This window comes from Pristiophorus japonicus, chromosome 19 (genome assembly GCF_044704955.1).
Source record: "Pristiophorus japonicus isolate sPriJap1 chromosome 19, sPriJap1.hap1, whole genome shotgun sequence".
Taxonomy (NCBI): domain Eukaryota; kingdom Metazoa; phylum Chordata; class Chondrichthyes; family Pristiophoridae; genus Pristiophorus; species Pristiophorus japonicus.
The window spans coordinates 48490015-48509134 of NC_091995.1; the positions used below are offsets into that span (position 1 = coordinate 48490015).

The 19120-nt window shown below is 46.2% G+C and overlaps 3 non-coding genes across 3 annotated transcripts; all 3 read left to right on the forward strand.

Annotated features, from left to right (window-relative positions):
* The first annotated feature begins 370 nt into the window (after positions 1-370).
* Positions 371-442, forward strand: trnae-uuc (transfer RNA glutamic acid (anticodon UUC)). Its single transcript has one exon. It is a non-coding gene; the product is annotated as a tRNA-Glu (tRNA).
* A 595-nt stretch (positions 443-1037) lies between these two features.
* Positions 1038-1109, forward strand: trnar-ucu (transfer RNA arginine (anticodon UCU)). The gene has a single exon. It is a non-coding gene; the product is annotated as a tRNA-Arg (tRNA).
* Positions 1110-4456: 3347 nt separating this feature from the next.
* On the forward strand, positions 4457-4528 carry trnag-ucc (transfer RNA glycine (anticodon UCC)). The gene has a single exon. It is a non-coding gene; the product is annotated as a tRNA-Gly (tRNA).
* The last annotated feature ends 14592 nt before the right edge of the window (positions 4529-19120 follow it).

Consider the following 19120-nt stretch of genomic DNA (forward strand, 5'->3'; position numbering starts at 1 on the left):
AGCTGGGCTCAAGTCCTGCTAGTCAAGCAGCAGTGTTCCAAATTCTTTAACAACATCAGTGAGTCATTTTCAGTTAAATTCTGGGGATTTGCTCCCTGAGAGGGCAGAGGCAGACAAGATGGGAAGAATGTTGAAGGAATCCCCAGCTGACACTTGACATACATTGTGTGATCTGGAATTCATTTAATTGTGACCAAAATATTGCAATTTTTAGCTGGTTCCTTCGATGCTTTCTTTTATCTGTCGATCTTGCATTACATGTGATGTTACATTTCATCAAATCTGTCGAATTGCATCAGAAGGAACAAAAACGGCTTCAGAAAAAGCTGCAGGATTACTGTGCGGTTTATCAAAGCTGTTTTTCAGTTGTGTGATGGTGGTGCAGTGGTCAGCATGGTTGCCTTTCAAGCAGTTGACCTGGGTTTGATTCCCAGCCATCACATTTGTCAATTTCTACTTGAGGTTGAAATGAACTTCTGATGCCTCTGGTTGCAAGCAGTTCTTGCAGCATCTCAAGTATTTTGTTGAGCAACCTGTTTTCAAAGGGTCATGCACAAATGCTTACAATGCAAAGTCTGCGTGTCATCAAACTGTCATAATGTACTGGCACCAGTGCTACCTGAATTCATACTATGAGTTGTCAATCACCAAAGACATCAATGTCGGAGCTGGGCTCAGGCCCTGCAAGTCAAGCAGCAGTGTTTCAAATTCCTCAACAACATAAGTGAGTCATTTCCAGTTAAATTCTGGGGAATTGCTCCCTGAGTGGGCAGAGGCAGACAAAATGGGAAGAATGTTGAAGGAATCCCCACTTGACACTTGACATACATTGTGTGAATCTGGAATTCATTTTATTGTCACCAAAATATTGCAATTTTTAGCTGGTTCCTTTGATGCTTTCTTTTATCTGTCTATCTTGCATTACATGTGATGTTACATTTCATCAAATCTGTCGAATTGCATCAGAAGGAACAAAAACTGCTTCAGAAAAAGCTGCAGGATTACTGTGCGGTTTATCAAAACTTGCTTTTAGTTGTGTGATGGTGGTGCAGTGGTAAGCATGGTTGCGTTCTAAGCAGTTGACCTGGGTTCGATTCCCATCCATCACATTTGTCATTTCTACTTGAGGATGAAATGATCCTCTGGTTGTGAGCAGTTCTTACAGCAACATCTCAAGGATTTTGTTGAGCAACCTGTTTTCAAAGGGTCATGTACAAATGCTTGCAATACAAAGTCCATGTGTCATCAATCTGTCATAATGTATGGGCGACAGTGCTACCCGAATTCGTAGTATGAGCTGTCAGTGACCAAAGACATCAATGTCGGAGCTGGGATCAGGTCCTGCAAGTCAAGCAGCAGTGTTCCAAATTCTTTAACAACATCAGTGAGTCATTTCCAGTTAAATTCTGGGGAATTGCTCCCTGAGAGGGCAGAGGCAGACAAGATGGGAAGAATGTTGAAGGAATCCCCAGCTGACACTTGACATACATTGTGTGAATCTGGAATTCATTTAATTGTGACCAAAATATTGCAATTTTTAGCTGGTTCCTTCGATGCTTTCTTTTATCTGTCTATCTTGCATTACATGTGATGTTACATTTCATCAAATCTGTCGAATTGCATCAGAAGGAACAAAAACTGCTTCAGAAAAAGCTGCAGGATTACTGTGCGGTTTATCAAAGTTGCTTTTCAGTTGTGTCATGGTGGTGCAGTGGTAAGCATGGTTGCCTTCCAAGCAGTTGACATGGGTCCTGTCTGGCATAAAAATAAAAAAGGGAAGGTGGCTCAACCGTGGCTATCAAGGGAAATCAGGGATAGTATTAAAGCCAAGGAAGTGGCATACAAATTGGCCAGAAATAGCAGCGAACCTGGGGACTGGGAGAAATTTAGAACTCAGCAGAGGAGGACAAAGGGTTTGATTAGGGCAGAGAAAATGGAGTCTGAGAAGAAGCTTGCAGGGAACATTAAGACGGATTGCAAAAGTTTCTATAGATATGTAAAGAGAAAAAGGTTAGTAAAGACAAACATAGGTCCTCTGCAGTCAGAATCAGGGGAAGTCATAACGGGAAACAAAGAAATGGCGGACCAATTGAACAAGTACTTTGGTTCGGTATTCACGAAGGAGGACACGAACAACCTTCCGGTTATAAAAGGGGTCGGGGGTTCTAGTAAGGAGGAGGAACTCAGGGAAATCCTTATTAGCCGGGAAATTGTGTTGGGGAAATTGATGGGATTGAAGGCCGATAAATCCCCAGGGCCTGATGGACTGCATCCCAGAGTACTTAAGGAGGTGGCCTTGGAAATAGTGGATGCGTTGACAGTCATTTTCCAACATTCCATTGACTCTGGATCAGTTCCTATGGAGTGGAGGGTAGCCAATGTAACCCCACTTTTTAAAAAAGGAGGGAGAGAGAAAACAGGGAATTATAGACCGGTCAGCCTGACATCGGTAGTGGGTAAAATGATGGAATCAATTATAAAGGATGTCATAGCAGTGCATTTGGAAAGAGGTGACATGATAGGTCCAAGTCAGCATGGATTTGTGAAAGGGAAATCATGCTTGACAAATCTTCTGGAATTTTTTGAGGATGTTTCCAGTAGAGTGGATAAGGGAGAACCAGTTGATGTGGTATATTTGGACTTTCAGAAGGCGTTCGACAAGGTCCCACACAAGAGATTGATGTGCAAAGTTAGAGCACATGGGATTGGGGGTAGTGTACTGACATGGATTGAGAACTGGTTGTCAGACAGGAAGCAAAGAGTAGGAGTAAATGGGTACTTTTCAGAATGGCAGGCAGTGACTAGTGGGGTACCGCAAGGTTCTGTGCTGGGGCCCCAGCTGTTTACACTGTACATTAATGATTTAGATGAGGGGATTAAATGTAGTATCTCCAAATTTGCGGATGACACTAAGTTGGGTGGCAGTGTGAGCTGCGAGGAGGATGCTGTGAGGCTGCAGAGCGACTTGGATAGGTTAGGTGAGTGGGCAAATGCATGGCAGATGAAGTATAATGTGGATAAATGTGAGGTTATCCACTTTGGTGGTAAAAACAGAGAGACAGACTATTATCTGAATGGTGACAGATTAGGAAAAGGGGAGGTGCAAAGAGACCTGGGTGTCATGATACATCAGTCATTGAAGGTTGGCATGCAGGTGCAGCAGGCGGTTAAGAAAGCAAATGGCATGTTGGCCTTCATAGCAAGGGGATTTGAGTACAGGGGCAGGGAGGTGTTGCTACAGTTGTACAGGGCATTGGTGAGGCCACACCTGGAGTATTGTGTACAGTTTTGGTCTCCTAACCTGAGGAAGGACATTCTTGCTATTGAGGGAGTGCAGCGAAGGTTCACCAGACTGATTCCCGGGATGGCGGGACTGACCTATCAAGAAAGACTGGATCAACTGGGCTTGTATTCACTGGAGTTCAGAAGAATGAGAGGGGACCTCATAGAAACATATAAAATTCTGACGGGGTTAGACAGGTTAGATGCAGGAAGAATGTTCCCAATGTTGGGGAAGTCCAGAACCAGAGGTCACAGTCTAAGGATAAGGGGTAAGCCATTTAGGACCGAGATGCGGAGGAACTTCTTCACCCAGAGAGTGGTGAACCTGTGGAATTCTCTACCACAGAAAGTTGTTGAGGCCAATTCACTAAATATATTCAAAAAGGAGTTAGATGAGGTCCTTACTACTAGGGGGATCAAGGGGTATGGCGAGAAAGCAGGAATGGGGTACTGAAGTTGAATGTTCAGCCATGAACTCATTGAATGGCGGTGCAGGCTAGAAGGGCCGAATGGCCTACTCCTGCACCTATTTTTTATGATTCTATGTTCTATGTTTCTATGATTCCCAGCCATCACATTTGTCATTTCTACTTGAGGATGAAATGAACTTCTGATGCCACTGGTTGCAAGCAGTTCTTACAGCAACATCTCAAGGATTTTGTTGAGCAACCTGTTTTCAAAGGGTCATGTACAAATGCTTGCAATGCAAAGTCCATGTGTCATCAATCTGTCATAATGTATGGGCGACAGTGCTACCCGAATTCGTAGTATGAACTGTCAGTTACCAAAGACATCAATGTCGGAGCTGGGCTCAGGTCCTGCAAGTCAAGCAGCAGTGTCCCAAATTCTTTAACAACATCAGTGAGTCATTTCCAGTTAAATTCTGGGGAATTGCTCCCTGAGAGGGCAGAGGCAGACATGATGGGAAGAATGTTGAAGGAATCCCCAGCTGACACTTGACATACATTGTGTGAATCTGGAATTCATTTAATTGTGACCAAAATATTGCAATTTTTAGCTGGTTCCTTCGATGCTTTCTTTTATCTGTCTATCTTGCATTACATGTGATGTTACATTTCATCAAATCTGTCGAATTGCATCAGAAGGAACAAAAACGGCTTCAGAAAAAGCTGCAGGATTACTGTGCGGTTTATCAAAGTTGCTGTTCAGTTGTGTGATGGTGGTGCAGTGGTAAGCATGGTTGCCTTCCAAGCAGTTGACCTGGGTTTGATTCCCAGCCATCACATTTGTCAATTTCTACTTGAGGATGAAATGAACTTCTGATGCCTCTGGTTGCAAGCAGTTCTTACAGCAACATCTCAAGGATTTTGTTGAGCAACCTGTTTTCAAAGGGTCATGCACAAATGCTTGCAATGCAAAGTCTGCATATCATCAAACTGTCATAATGTACTGGCACCAGTGCTACCTGAATTCATACTATGAGTTGTCAATCACCAAAGACATCAATGTCGGAGCTGGGCTCAGGCCCTGCAAGTCAAGCAGCAGTGTTTCAAATTCCTCAACAACATAAGTGAGTCATTTCCAGTTCAATTCTGGGGAATTGCTCCCTGAGTGGGCAGAGGCAGACAAAATGGGAAGAATGTTGAAGGAATCCCCACTTGACACTTGACATACATTGTGTGAATCTGGAATTCATTTTATTGTGACCAAAATATTGCAATTTTTAGCTGGTTCCTTCGATGCTTTCTTTTATCTGTCTATCTTGCATTACATGTGAGGTTACCTTTCATCAAATGTGTCGAATTTCATCAGCAGGAGCAAAAACTTCTTCAGAAAAAGCTGCAGGATTACTGTGCGGTTTATCGAAGTTGGTTTTCAGTTGTGTGATGGTGGTGCAGTGGTAAGCATGGTTGCCTTCCAATCAGTTGGCCTGGATTAGATTCCCAGCCATCACATTTGTCAATTTCTACTTGACGATGAAATGATCCTCTGGTTGCAAGCAGTTCTGACGGCAACATCTTAAGGATTTTGTTGAGCAACCTGTTTTCAAAGGGTCATGCACAAATGCTTGCAATGCAAATTCTGCGTGTCATAATGTACTGGCAACAGTGCAACCCGAATTCATACTATGAGCTGTCAATCACCAAAGACGCCAATGTTGGAGCTGGGCTCAGGCCCTGCAAGTCAAGCAGCAGTGTTCCAAATTCTTTAACAACATCAGAGAGTCTTTTCCAGTTAAATTCTGGGGAATTGCTCCCTGAGAAGGCAGAGGCAGACAAGCTGGGAAGAATGTTGAAGGAATCCCCAGTTGACACTTGACATACATTGTGTGAATCTGGAATTCATTTTATTGTGACCAAAATATTTCAATTTTGAGCTGGTTCCTTCGATGCTTTCTTTTATCTGTCTCTCTTGCATTACATGTGATTTTACATTTCATCACATCTGTCGAATTGCATCAGAAGGAACAAAAACTGCTTCAGAAAAAGCTGCAGGATTACTGTGCGGTTTATCAACGTTTGTTTTCAGTTGTGTGATGGTGGTGCAGTGGTAAGCATGGTTCTCTTCCAAGCAGTTGACCTGGGTTAGATTCCCAGCCATCGTATTTGTCATTTTCTACTTGAGGATGAAATGAGCCTCTGATGACTGGTTGCAAGCAGTACTTCCAGCAGCATCTTAAGGATTTTGTTGAGCAACCTGGTTTCAAAGGGTCATGTATGAATGCTTGCAATGCAATGTCGACGTCTCAGCAATCTGTCATAATGCACTGGCTACAGTGCTACCCGAATTCATACCATGAGCTGTCAATCACCAATTTAAAACTTACATTTCAGCACTTACCTTGCAGTCCGGACGATACGGCCCCGGGATCCTCGCTGTACCGACTGCTTTCCCCTGCCGGTGTCAGCGCCAGGTGTTACCGCAGGCGGGAGAGTGAATTTAATAAACGTGTGACTACGGCGGCGTTGCACACTCGGTGACCTCACTGGGTGGGCGGTGTTTGCGAGCACAGCGCAATCTGTCAGTGTCACAGCTAAACCTTCACTGAAGTTCACGGCAGGAGCTGACAGAGCGGCGCTCGGTGGGTAGGTGTTGTTCAGCCCCTTAGCGCCCTCTCTAGCACTAATGGTGGTGCTAAACAGCCGACTTTCAACCCCATAGAGTTTACACTGATATCGTGCCTTTCACCACCTCAAGACACCCCAAATGAAGTATGTTCAAAAGTGTTCACTACTGTAATAGATTGATGAGATAAATGACCAGAGAATCTCGGTATTTTATTGGTGATGGGGGGCTATGTTGCCCCAGAACACCAGGGAGAACTCCCCCTGCTCTTCTTCCAATAGTGGCCGTGGGATCTTTAATACAACACCGTAGAGAGCAGACATCAGGATGGCACCTCTGACAGTGCAGCCCCTCCCCTCAGTACTGGTACTGGCAGTGTTGGCCTGGATTATAGGCTCAAGAACTAGAGTGTATACATCTACCTCTGACAGTGCAGCCCTTCCCTCAGTACCGGCACAAGGACTGTGGGTCTGCATTATGGGATGAGGTATCCTGACACAGAGGGGAGAGAGTGGGGAGCCAGTGAGCAGAGCTGGGAATGATACTGAAATGTGTCAGAAGAGTGTGAGTGAATTTGAATATTTGGTTTTGGGGTTGGAGTTGATTTGTTCCCTTGTGTGTGTGGGACAGCGAGGCTTTGTTCAGCTGATGCAAATCCTGACCTGTTGATGAGCAACCTGGGACCACAACCCAGGCCGCTCGATTCATTCTACAGTTACAGTCAGAGGGACAGGTTACTGAGAGAGCAACCATTTCATTACTGACATTAAACATATCGAAATGTATAAGATTATGAGGGGGCTTGACAAGGTGGATGCAGGGAGGAAGTTTCCATTGATGGGGGAGACTAGAACAAGAGGACATAATCTTAGAATAAGGGCCCCCATGTCAAACTGAGATGAGGAGAAATTTCTTCTCTCAGAGGGTTGTAAATCTCTGGAATTCGCTGCCTCAGAGAGCTGTGGAAGCTGGGACATTGAATAAATTTAAGACAGAAATAGACAGTTTCTTAAACTATAAGGGAATAAGGGGTTATGGGGAGCGGGCAGGGAAGTGGACCAAAGTGCATGAGCGGATCAGCCATGATCGTATTAAATGGCGGAGCAGGCTCGAGGCTGTGGAATTTGCTGCCTCAGAGAGCTGTGGAAGCTGGGACACTGAATAAATTTCAGATAGAAATAGACAGTTTCTTAAACAATAAGGGAGTAAGGTCAATCCCCTCATCTCCGGTGTCATGTATGTAACCACAATGTAACACCACTGTATTACTGTAAACACTCAATCCAGATGCAGACCTTGACCACAAGGGGTGAACTTGTGGGTGACACATCTTACCTGATCACACAGGTATAAAAAGGGAGGTCCCATGCAGGGTCATGGTCTTTGGAGTCCTGTGAATAAAGAGTTAAGGTCACAGAGTGACCTTGTCCCCAAAATGTGCCTCGTGTGGTTTCATACTGTAAAGTAAGGACTTTACATGCGGAATCAACCTCGTGAACCTTCTCTGTACTGCCTCCAAAGCAAGTATATCCTTTCGTAAATATGGAAATCAAAACTGCAGTATTCCAGGTGTGGCTTCACCAATACCCTGTGTAACTGTAGCAAGACATCCATGCGTTTATACACCATCTCCTTTGCAATAAAGGCCGAGATTCCATTGGACTTCCTGATCATTTGCTGTCCCTGCATACTAACATTTTGTGTTTCATGCACAAGTGTCTCCAGGTCCATCTGTACTGCAACAGTTTGATGAAGAACACAGCGCAGTGGGCAAAAAGTAAGCTGATAAATCAAAAGATGACGTTCAGCTTTCAGCGTTTCTGCTAAGAGTAGATCAGGAGGAACTCTTTCCAGTGGCAGGAGGGTCAGTAACCAGAGGACACAGATTTAAGGTCATTGGTAATAGAACCAGAGGGAGCGATGAGGACAAATGTTTTTACGCAGCGAGTTGTGTGATCTGGAATGCATTGCCTGAAAGGGCGGTGGAAGCAGATGCAGGGCATTGGGAAAAAGCAGGGGGAGTGGGATTAATTGTACAGTTCCTTCAAAGAGCCAGCACAGGCACGATGGGATAAATGGCCTCCTTCTGCACTGTGAGATTCTAATAAAGGATCATCCTTCACACTCCAGTGGATCAATCTGTCACCGGGCAGAATTTGAACGCACCCCAACCCTGTCTGAAAGGATTTGCCGTGTTGTGATAGTGGAGGCCTCTCCGATGGCCCCCTAGGTTTAGGAAGGAACTGGTTCTGGTCCAGGACTAGTAACCCAGAGGGTGCGAGCTCAAATCCCACCCTGGCAAGTTGTGTAATTGAGCTGAATAAATCTGGTGGGCTGCACAAGCAACAGCATTCGAGATATCTGCTGCCTTATTTACAATGTACGGCACAAAAACAGGCCATTCGGCCCAACTGGTCCGTATTGGTGGTTATGCTCCACATGACCCTCCTCCAACCATTTATCTCAGCATATCCTTCTACTCCTTTTTCCCTCCTGTGTTTATCTAGCTTCCCCTTACATCCATCTATGCTATTTCCCTCAACCACTCCCTGTACTATTAAGTTCCATATTCTCACTACTCTCTGGGTAAAGACATTCCTCCTGAATTCCCTATTGGATTTATTAGTGACTACCTTAGATTAATAGTTCCTACATTACAACAGAGACTATACTTCAAAAAGCAAGTATTTCATTGGCTGTGAAGTGTTTTGGGACGTCCAAAGGTCGTGAAAGCCGCTATAAAATAGCAAGTTATTTCTTTCTTTATATTTATGGCCTCTAGTTTTGGACGCTCCCTACTAGTGGAAACACCTTCTCTACGTCTTCCCTATTGAACCACTTCATAGACCCCCCTCAATCTTCTCTCTTCAAGACAAAGAGACCCAGCCTGTTCAATCTTTCCTGTTGGATATAACCTCATCATTATCATCATAGGCGGTCTCTCGTTTTGAGGATGACTTGCATGCCAAAAAAGGATTAGTTCACGTGTTTCAATGAAGGACCTAATATTCCAGGTCCCAAACTCCTTGTTGAAGGGTGGAAGACGCCTGTGCCTGGATTTTTTTAACGTGTGGTTGCTGTTAAAACCAGCCACCACACGGGCTTGACAGTGCTAGGTCTTGGTTCAGTGGCAAAGATTAATCAAGACGTCTGGAGACCAGCTCTGCTGCACGAACCGAGTGCGCACACATATTGCAATGTGGGCTGGCCCATGCTGCCCCTGGGCCACGAACTCACGCCTCTCCACGGTCACTCACCACTCCTGCGCCCTGACCTTTGCCCCTATCTCGCTGCTCCTGCTGTACCTGCCCATGCTCCAATTAGCGACCTGGACTTTGGTGACGTCCAATCCCGTCGCCCTGTTCACAGCCATCGCTCTCCCGCTCGCGCTGTATCTTGTAGCTCGATGCTGCTCCTTTGAGGCCCCGACCTGCTGATGGTGCTTGAAGGTCGGGGCCACTGTGCCGCGCACCAGAGAGAGTGCACCTTTTCCTTATCCAGCCACAAGTCACTCCGATATCCCAAAAAATCACAATGACTTCAAATACCAGCGAATGGGAATGAAAGTAGAGAAGTTGTGCAGAGAGGCTGGTTCTTTCCTTCCTCCACTGTGAAGTGCCTTGGGACATTTTTATAACTTTGGGCATTGTATTAATACCAAGTTATCGTTGTGCACTGATTTATTTTGTAATTGCAGGGGAAGAAATTCATTTGCGTTGATTTCATTTTATGGGGGCGTAAAACGGGCGCAGCGATGACAGATCTAGTGATGGAACGGCCCGCGTCTAACCTGCGCGGGTGTTTGGGCCGCTGATAAATTAGTTGTGCCTATTTTTTTTTAAGCTGTCCCTGATACCAACAGCAACAACAACTTATATTTAGACAATAACTTAAACGTAGTAAAACGTTGCAAGGTGCTTCACAGGAGTATTATAAGACAAAAAATTTAACACTGAGCCACATAAGGAGAATTTAGGACAGGTCACCAAAAGCTCGTTATGTCTCAAATAAAGCAATGTGACTTAGTACTGTAGACTTGATCAGTGTGACCTTAGTCTCTTTATTCTGACAGCACGGGAGGCCTGCTTATATACAGTGCTTCCAAGGGATGCTGGGATGCCTTGGGACTCCAACAGATGCACCCTCTGGTGGCGGCAGAATGCTGGTTACAAGCTGTTGCATACACATAACATCACTCCTCCCGCAAAGTCAAAAGTACACTTATTTACAGGGTGAGACGGTCTGGGGCTTTCCGATCATCTCGGTACAAACTCAGGAGCAGGTGAGTTGGTTGGGCCTTCGCTGGGCTGCTGCGCAGCTGGCCTTGCTGGGCTGCTGGGGATGATGGGTTCAACTTCGTGGTCAACCGTGATGTCGGTTGCCACTTGCGTGTGTATCAGAGGGTCGAAGTTGGTGGTGTCCTCTTCAGGTTGCTCGTGGCTGTATTTGAATCGCAGTTTGATTTGGCCCAAATGCTTTCTGCAAGTTAGTCCATTTGCAAGTTTGACCTCAAATACCCAACTCCCTTCTTTGGCTACAACAGTGCCAGCAAGCCATTTATGACCATGTCCATAGTTGAGTACAAATACAGGATGATTGACTTCAATATCGCGTGAGAAATTTGCGCGATGATGGTACATGCTTTGTTGATGCCGCCTGCCCTCGACATGATCATGGAAATCAGGGAGGATTAGAGAGAGCCTTGTTGTGAGTGCCCTTTTCATGAGCAGTTCGGCAGGGGAACCCTGGTGAGTGAGTGGGGTCTTGTGCGGTAGCTGAGCAGGACTCGGGACAGGCGGGTCTGCATGGAGCCTCCAACACGCGTTTCAAGCTTTGCTTGATGGTTTGGACTGCCCATTCTGCCTGGCCGTTAGATGCGGGCTTGAACGGGGCAGATGTGACGTGCTTTATCCTAATGCGGGTCATGAATTCCTTGAATTCAGCGCTGGTGAAGCACAGCCCTTTGTCACTGACAAGGATATCAGGCAGGCCGTGCGTGGCAAACAAGACTCGTAGGCTTTCGATGGTGGCAGTGGACGTGCTTACAGACATTATTACACACTCAATCCAGTTTGAATAAGCATCCACAACAACCAAAAACATTTTGCCTAGAAACGGGCCAGCGAAGTCAATGTGGATCCTAGACCACGGTTTGGAGGGCCATGGCCACAAAGATAGCAGTGCCTCCCTGGGTGCATTGCTCAGTTGAGAGCAAGTGTTGCATTGGCGCACACAAGACTCCAAATCTGAGTCGATGCCAGGCCACCACACATGGGATCTGGCTATAGCTTTCATCATTACTATGCCTGGGTGGGTACTGTGTAGGTCGCGTATGAACGTTTCCCTGCCTTTCTTCGGCAAAACCATGCGATTACCCCATAAAAGACAGTCTGCCTGTGTGGACATTTCGTCTTTGCACCGCTGGAACGGCTTGATCTCTTCATGCATCTCCACTGGGACGCTGGAGCAGCTCCCATGGAGGACACAGTTTTTTACAAGGGAGAGTAAAGGATCCTGGCTGGTCCAGGTCCAGATCTGGTGGACCATAATGGATGACTTTTCGTTTTCAAATGCATCCATCACCAAGAGCAAGTCTGCAGGCTGTGCCATTTCCACCCCGGTGGTGAGCAATGATAGCCGACTGAGAGCATCAGCGCAGGTCTCCGTGCCTGGACTGTGGCGAATTACATAGTTATATGCAGACAGCGCGAGCGCCCATCTTTGGATGCGAGCAGAGGCATTGGTATTAATACCTTTGCTCTCTGAAAATACTGATATGAGCGGCTTATGGTCAGTTTTTAACTCGAACTTAAGCCCAAACAGATACTGGTGCATTTTATTTACCCCATAAACGCATGCCAGAGCTTCTTTTTCAATCATGCTGTAGGCCCTTTCGGCCTTGGACAAACTCTTGGACGCATAAGCGACCGGTTGCAATGTTCCCGATTCGTTTGCTTGTTGTTACACACACCCGACCCCGTACGAAGATGCACCGCAAGCTAACACTAAACGTTTACATGGGTCATACAGAACAAGCAGTTTGTTGGAACATAACACATTTCTGGCTTTCTCAAAAGCAGTCTCTGGTGATTTTTCCCATACCCAGTCATCTCCCTTGCAACACATGTAGAGGTTCTAGCAAAGTGCTTAACACGGATAGAAAATGACCAAAATAATTGAGGTGTCCCAGGAACGAACGCAGCTCCGTCACGTTCTGTGGTCTCGGCGCGTCCTTGATGGCCTCCACCTTGGAGTCAGTGGGTCTGATGCCGTCAGTCGCGATTCTTCTCCCTAAGAACTCGACCTCTGGCGCTGCAAAACACAGTTCGAGCGTTTCAACCTGAGTCCCACACGATTTAGCCAACTTAGAACCTCTTCCAGGTTCTGCAAGTGTTAACTGGTGTCCCAACCTGTGATCAATGTCATCCTGGAAAACCACGGTGCGACTTTAGCAGACTCTCCATGTTCCTTTGAAAAACAGCCGCGGCCGATCAAATCCCAAACGGGCATCTATTGTAGATGACAGACCTTTGTGCGTGTTGATGCAGGTGAGGCCTTTCGAAGATTCCGCCAGCTCCTGCGTCATGAAGGGCAAGGTCAGGTCCAACTTAGTGGGCGTCTTCCCTCCTGCCAGCGTCACAAATAGGTCGTCTGCCTTGGGTAGCGGGTACTGGTCCTGCAGCAAAAAATGCTTAATCGTTACCGTATAGTCCCCACAAATTCTGACCGTGCCATCGCCCTTGAGAACCGGAACAATCAGACTGGCCCACTCGTTGAACTCAATCGGCGCAATGATGCCCTCTCGTTGCAGCCTGTCCAACTCGATCCCCACTTTCTCTCGCATCATCGATGGCACGTGCCTTGTGGTGGATGGGTTGTGTACCGGGAATCAAGTGGATCTGCACCTTCGCCTCAAAGAAATTTCCGATGTCTGGCTCAAACAACAACAGGAATTTGCTCAAAACCTGGGCACATGAGGCGTTGTTGACGGACGAAAGCGCTCGGATGTCATCCCAGTTCCAGCAGATTTTTCCCAGACAGCTTCTGCTGAACATTGTGGGGCCATATCCTGGTACAATCCAGAGTGGTAGTTCATGCACCGCTCCATCATAGGAGACATTTATTGCTGCACTGCCAATTACAGGGATCAGCTCTTTTGTGTAAGTTCGCAGCTTAGTATGAATAGGGTTCAGCTTGGGCCTTTGAGCCTTGTTGCACCACAGCCTCTCGAAGGCCTTTTTGCTCACACCCGTGTCCAATTCCATGGATACTGGAATTCCGTTCAGTTCAACTTTTAACATGATCGGTGGACATTTCGTGGTGAAGATTTGAACCCTGTACACTTCTGCCTCCTCGGTTCGAGTCTCCAGTTCAGTTTGATCCACCATGGATCGGTCTTCCTCTGCAAAGTGGTGGTTTCCAGGGTTTGCAGCTCATCTGCACATTCGCTGCAGGTGTCCCATTGTTCCACAGCCTTGGCACGCACAGTGTTTGAAGCGGCATTGATGGGCTCGATGATCACTTCCGCAGCGCTGACAAGGTGTTGATTGCCTCGCATTCACACTTGATGGCGGACTCTTAATCATCTGAGGTCGTGCAACTGCAAGCGACTATGTTCTGCCATATGCAATCCTGCCTGAAAACGACGTTAGTTTGTGTACAGTACTTGCTGATGCACCTTTATGCTGCAAAATTTGTTTGGTATTATCGCTGGTGGACATAAATGACTGGGCTATCGCTATGGCTTTGCTCAGGTTCGGTGTTTCAACAGTCAATAGATTGCGAAGGATAACCTCATGCCCAATGCCAAGCACAAAAAAGTCTCTTCGCATTTGCTCCAGGAATCCATCGAATTCGCAATGTCCTGCAAGGCGTCTTAGTTCGGCGAAGTAGCTCGCCACTTCCTGGCCTTCAGACCGTTGACATGTATAAAATCGATACCTTGCCATCAGAACGCTCTCCTTCAGATTTAGGTGCTCCCAGACCAGCGTACACAGTTCTTCATACGATTTGGTTGTTGGTTTCACCGGAGCAATAATATTCTTCATGAGACCATCAGCTGTTGTCCCGCAGACGGTGAGGAGGATCGGCCTTCGTTTGGCAGCATTCTCATTCCCTTCCAACTCGTTGGTCACGAAGTATTGGTCGAGTTGCTCCATGAAGGCATCCCATTCGTCACCTTCTGAGAATTTCTCCAGGATACCAACAGTTCTCTGCATTTTCGCGTGATGGTTCGTTATCTATTACTCGTCGCCAGTTTTTATGTCTCAAATAAAGGAATGTGACTGAGTACTGTAGACTTGAGTAAGTATGACCTTAGTCTCTTTATTCTGACTCGTGTGCTGGCACAGCATGGGAGGCCTGCTTATATGCAGTGCTCCAGAGGGATGCTGGGATCCCTTTGGACTCCAACAGATGCGCCCTCTGGTGGCGGTAGAATGCTGGTTACAAGGTGTTGCATACATAACAGGTTTTAAAGAGCACCTTAAAGGAGAACAGGGCAGAGAGGTTTAGGGAAGAATTCCAGAGCTTAGTGCCTAGGCTGCTGAAGGCACAGCTGCCAATGGTGCAGCGATGGGAATCAGGGATGTGCAAGAGGCCATGTAAATGAGGGGCTTCTGCCGGCGAGGAAAGCAACCTGCCATTCATTTCCTCAAACGTCGGAGGCGCGACACATGCCAGCAGCTCACCCAGATAATGTTAATGAGGCGCGAGGACCAATTTCGGTCAGGTTAGGGCCTCCTGGTCAGAGTACCGCTGGTTATGGGCCCGAAAACCATAACCAATTTCTAGCCCACAAGTTGATCATTGATGGCCATTGTTTTTTTATTTTCAATACAGACACAATGGGCTCATTCTGTGCCATATCATTCTATGATTTCGGTTTATTTTGTATTTGCAGGTTGCTCTGGCTAAGGTAAAGGCAAATGAAGCGAAGGCGAAAGCTCAAGTGACTCTGGACAAAGCAAATAACGCCAAGGATCAGATTAATCACTCAAACAAAGAGCTGCGTGACCTCATCAAGCTGATCCGAGACTTCCTTACATGTAAGAGCAGAGCAGTAAATGGTCACGGTTATAATCTGCCTTTTGCGATGAGTGAAGTAGATTTATACCAACACACAGTGCTGCAGGGAGCTCCTGTAATGCAGCCTCTCAGCACAGGACAAGCTAATCTTTAGAGAGGCGACTGATCCAAGACTGGGTGTCCGACAGGGAAGGGAACCTGCCACCCCTCCCTGGTCTGGCCTTCATGTGACTCCAGTCCCACATTACCACTACTTGATTCAGTGCCATCAGGGCAACTTGGGTTGGTCATTGCTGCCTTGCCAGTGTTGTCCTCATCTCAAGAACAAATAAAAAATAAATTTGGAATGGTCACCAGCAGTGCACTGAAATATAAAACCATAAAGGTATTGAGGCCAATGCCTTGTGTTTTTTCACCCATCTCCGTACAGAGGAGGATGTGGACACTGACAGCATCGAGATGGTGGCCAGGCGAGTTGTGGAGCTCTCGATCCTTGCCTCCCCTCAGCAAATCTGCTACCTCACAGAGGAGATCAAAGACAAGGTCAACAGTTTGTCTAACATAGACACTATCATGGATCAGACCGCCGATGACGTGAGGAAAGTGGAGCAACTCCGTCAGGACGCAAGAATGGCATAGTACGTTGACGGTAGAGACGATGTCTGCCATGTGTGGTGTATTCACCTGTCTCAACACAACTTGGGAATAACAAATCGAAGAACCCAATTTTACCGAAATTGGTTTCTAAATCCTGCTGTCTGTATTGAAGTCCGACACCCTGTCCCAGAGTGGGGTAATGCAAGGTTCTGCCTTCAGTTTCTTTCCTCATCATACTGCCTCCACCCCACACATGTATGTGCACACACATTCACGCTTGCACGTGTCCATGCACTTGCACACGCACTCACAGACACTCTCGCGTACACACACTCTCGCGTACACATAATCATACACATGCTCACATTCACTCAGACACACATACTCCTCCCACTTTGCCAGAATGCTGCTGCCGGTCACTAATTCCCGGGCATCGTTCGTTTGGCGGGAATCTAAAGTCCGTTTTTATCTTTCTTTAACTGTGCTGGAGTCGTGCAGAAACTGTGAAGAAGACAGCAGAGGAGGTGAAGCTAGCCCTGGAGGAGGCTGACCAAGCTCAGCATGCTGCACAAAATGCAATCAGACCAGCAAAAGGAGACATGGAAGACACCGATCACACACTAAGTGGGGTAAGGAATAGATGTTCAATCATGTGACCTTTTCTCACTAATTCTGTCCCCTTCTTAGCTTCTTTGAGTTGGGACACAGAACATAGGAGCAGGAGGAGGCCCATTCAATCCCTCGAGCTGTTACAAAGGAACAGGAGGAGGCCCATTCAGCCCCTCGAGCCTGTTACACAGGAACAGGAGCAGCCGAGCCAGTCCCTCAAGCCTGTTCCATCATTTAATCGTCTTTGCTCCATATCCCTTGATACCATTATCCAACAAAAATCTATCCATTTTAGTCTTTACATTTTCAATTGATCCCCAGCATCCACAGCCTTTTGGGGAAGAGTTCCAGATTCCCACTACCCATTGTGTGAAGAAGTGCTTGCTGATTTCACTCCTAAGTATTTTAAGATCATGCCTTTTTATGGATACACTGTACTCTCCTTAATCCAAGTCACTTATTTCACATTATCTGATCATTCGAATCTTTTAGCATTTCAAATCTGCTATCTTGTTTTGTCTGCTGCTCCATTCATTGATTTATTCATGGTACCTATTTAGCTGTGCCAGAATGTTCAGCGGTATCCTTTCTCATGTCAGCTGATGAGATAAAGACTATTATGACCCACCTGGCCGGGGTCCCAATGAAAATAAGTGTTTTGTCTCTCTCTATTTTCACAGATATGTAGTGAAACAGTGAGTGCAGGAGAGAGAGCTGATGAAAGCCATGGACCGACTGATGCAGCTGGACAACAGAATTGATGCACTGAAAATGAAACGAGCCAACAACAGCCTGGTGGCAGTGCAGGCAGAAGTAACCACTGCAATGGCACGGGATAAAGTCAACGGGGCCAAACAGTTACAACTGAAGAGAGCAAAGCTCTCAACCATGCGCGAGATGGAAAGGCGGTAAAAAGGAAAACTGCGCTTGCGGAAAGAGCGGGGGAGTGGGATTAATGGGATAGCTCTTTCCAAGTGCTGGCATAGGCACGATAAGCCGAATGGCCTCTTCCTGTTCTGTACAATTCTATGACCCTGCCAGTTTCTGGCGAGTGTTCTTTTCGCCTGGTCAGAAGAGCAGGTTAAAACCGTAGCCTTTGGGAAGTGAGCAGGCGTCAACAGATGAGTTCCCTGGACGATTTTAACTTCCTGCCTGCCTGGCAGAAACCTGGTTAAAATCGCCCCTAAAAACTGATGTGCTATGCGTTGTCGGCATTTTGTTTCATTTTGTTTTATAATTGAAGAAAACTTGTACTGGAACTGACTGCTCAATCCACCAATCAATTATGCCCACAAATCCTGCGAATGTACTATCCCAGACAGTTGAGTACCATTGGAAATGTGATGGAATTTTACTTTGGGAGAGAGAAAAGTGCTTGAGGTGAAACTGATTGGTATTTTCTGTTCGTTGTGGTGTAAAACTGATGGGGTGCAGATTTTGACTTTGTGCAACGATGTAAAACAGGTGGCAGCCAATCAGCAGCCCGCCTTACATCTCTCCCAAGTAACTTCAAATGAAATGAAAATGGGGAGAGATGTAAAACGTGCTGCTGACTCGATATCACCACTCTAGACTCGCGCACAAAGTCAAAATTACCACCATTCAGTCTGCACGTTTTACATCTGTTGTGGGGGTCGTGGGGAGAGGAGGCAGTAATTATTTAGTCACGATGTGCTGGCCACTGTCAGTGTGGGGCAGGCTTGATGAATCAACTGGTCTTTTCCTGTCCATCAATTTCGTATGTTTGTATAATTGTTAAATTTTTTTGCTTCCAGATGTTGAACGGATAGCTCGCAGACAAATATAAAATTGTGCATGGTCTTATAGACCAAAAGAGTAGCACGGTTTTCAATGCTCAACACGAAGCGGAGAACCTTCAGGATAAAGCCAAGCAGCTCGTGAAAGATGCAGAGGACAACCTGGAAAGACTCAATGGTGAGATGATGCCACGTAGCACAAGCGACATTTTCAGAGCAAGTTTTGCCGGGAGTTGTGTGTGACATTTCTCACATAAATTTTACTTTAAAGAAATGTGTCATGGAAAAGTGCAGGTTTTTGGGCCGTCTAGGGGCAGAAAATGTATAAAAAGACAAAGAAAGACTTGCATTTCTACAGTGCCTTTCACGGCCTCAGGACGTTCCAAAGCGCTTTACAGTCAATGAAGTACTTTTGAGGTGGAGTCACTGTTGTAATCAGAACATAACATAAGAAATAGGAGCAGGAGTCGACCTTTTGACCACTCGAGTCTCCTCCGCCATTCAATAAGATCATGGCTGATCTGATCATGGACTCAGTTCCACTTCCCTTCCCACTCCCCATAACACTTTATTCCCTTATCGCTCAAAAATCTCTCCATCTCCACCTTATATATATTCAATGACCCAGCCTCCACAGCTCTCTGGGCAGAGAATTCCATAGATTTACAACCCTGAGAGAAGAAAGTCCTCCTCATCTCAGTTTTAAATGGGTGGCCCCTTATTCTGAGACTATGCCCCCTAGTTTTAGTTTCCCCTATGAGTGGAAATATCCTCTCTGAATCCAACTTGTTGAGCCCTCTCATTATCTTATATGTTTTGAT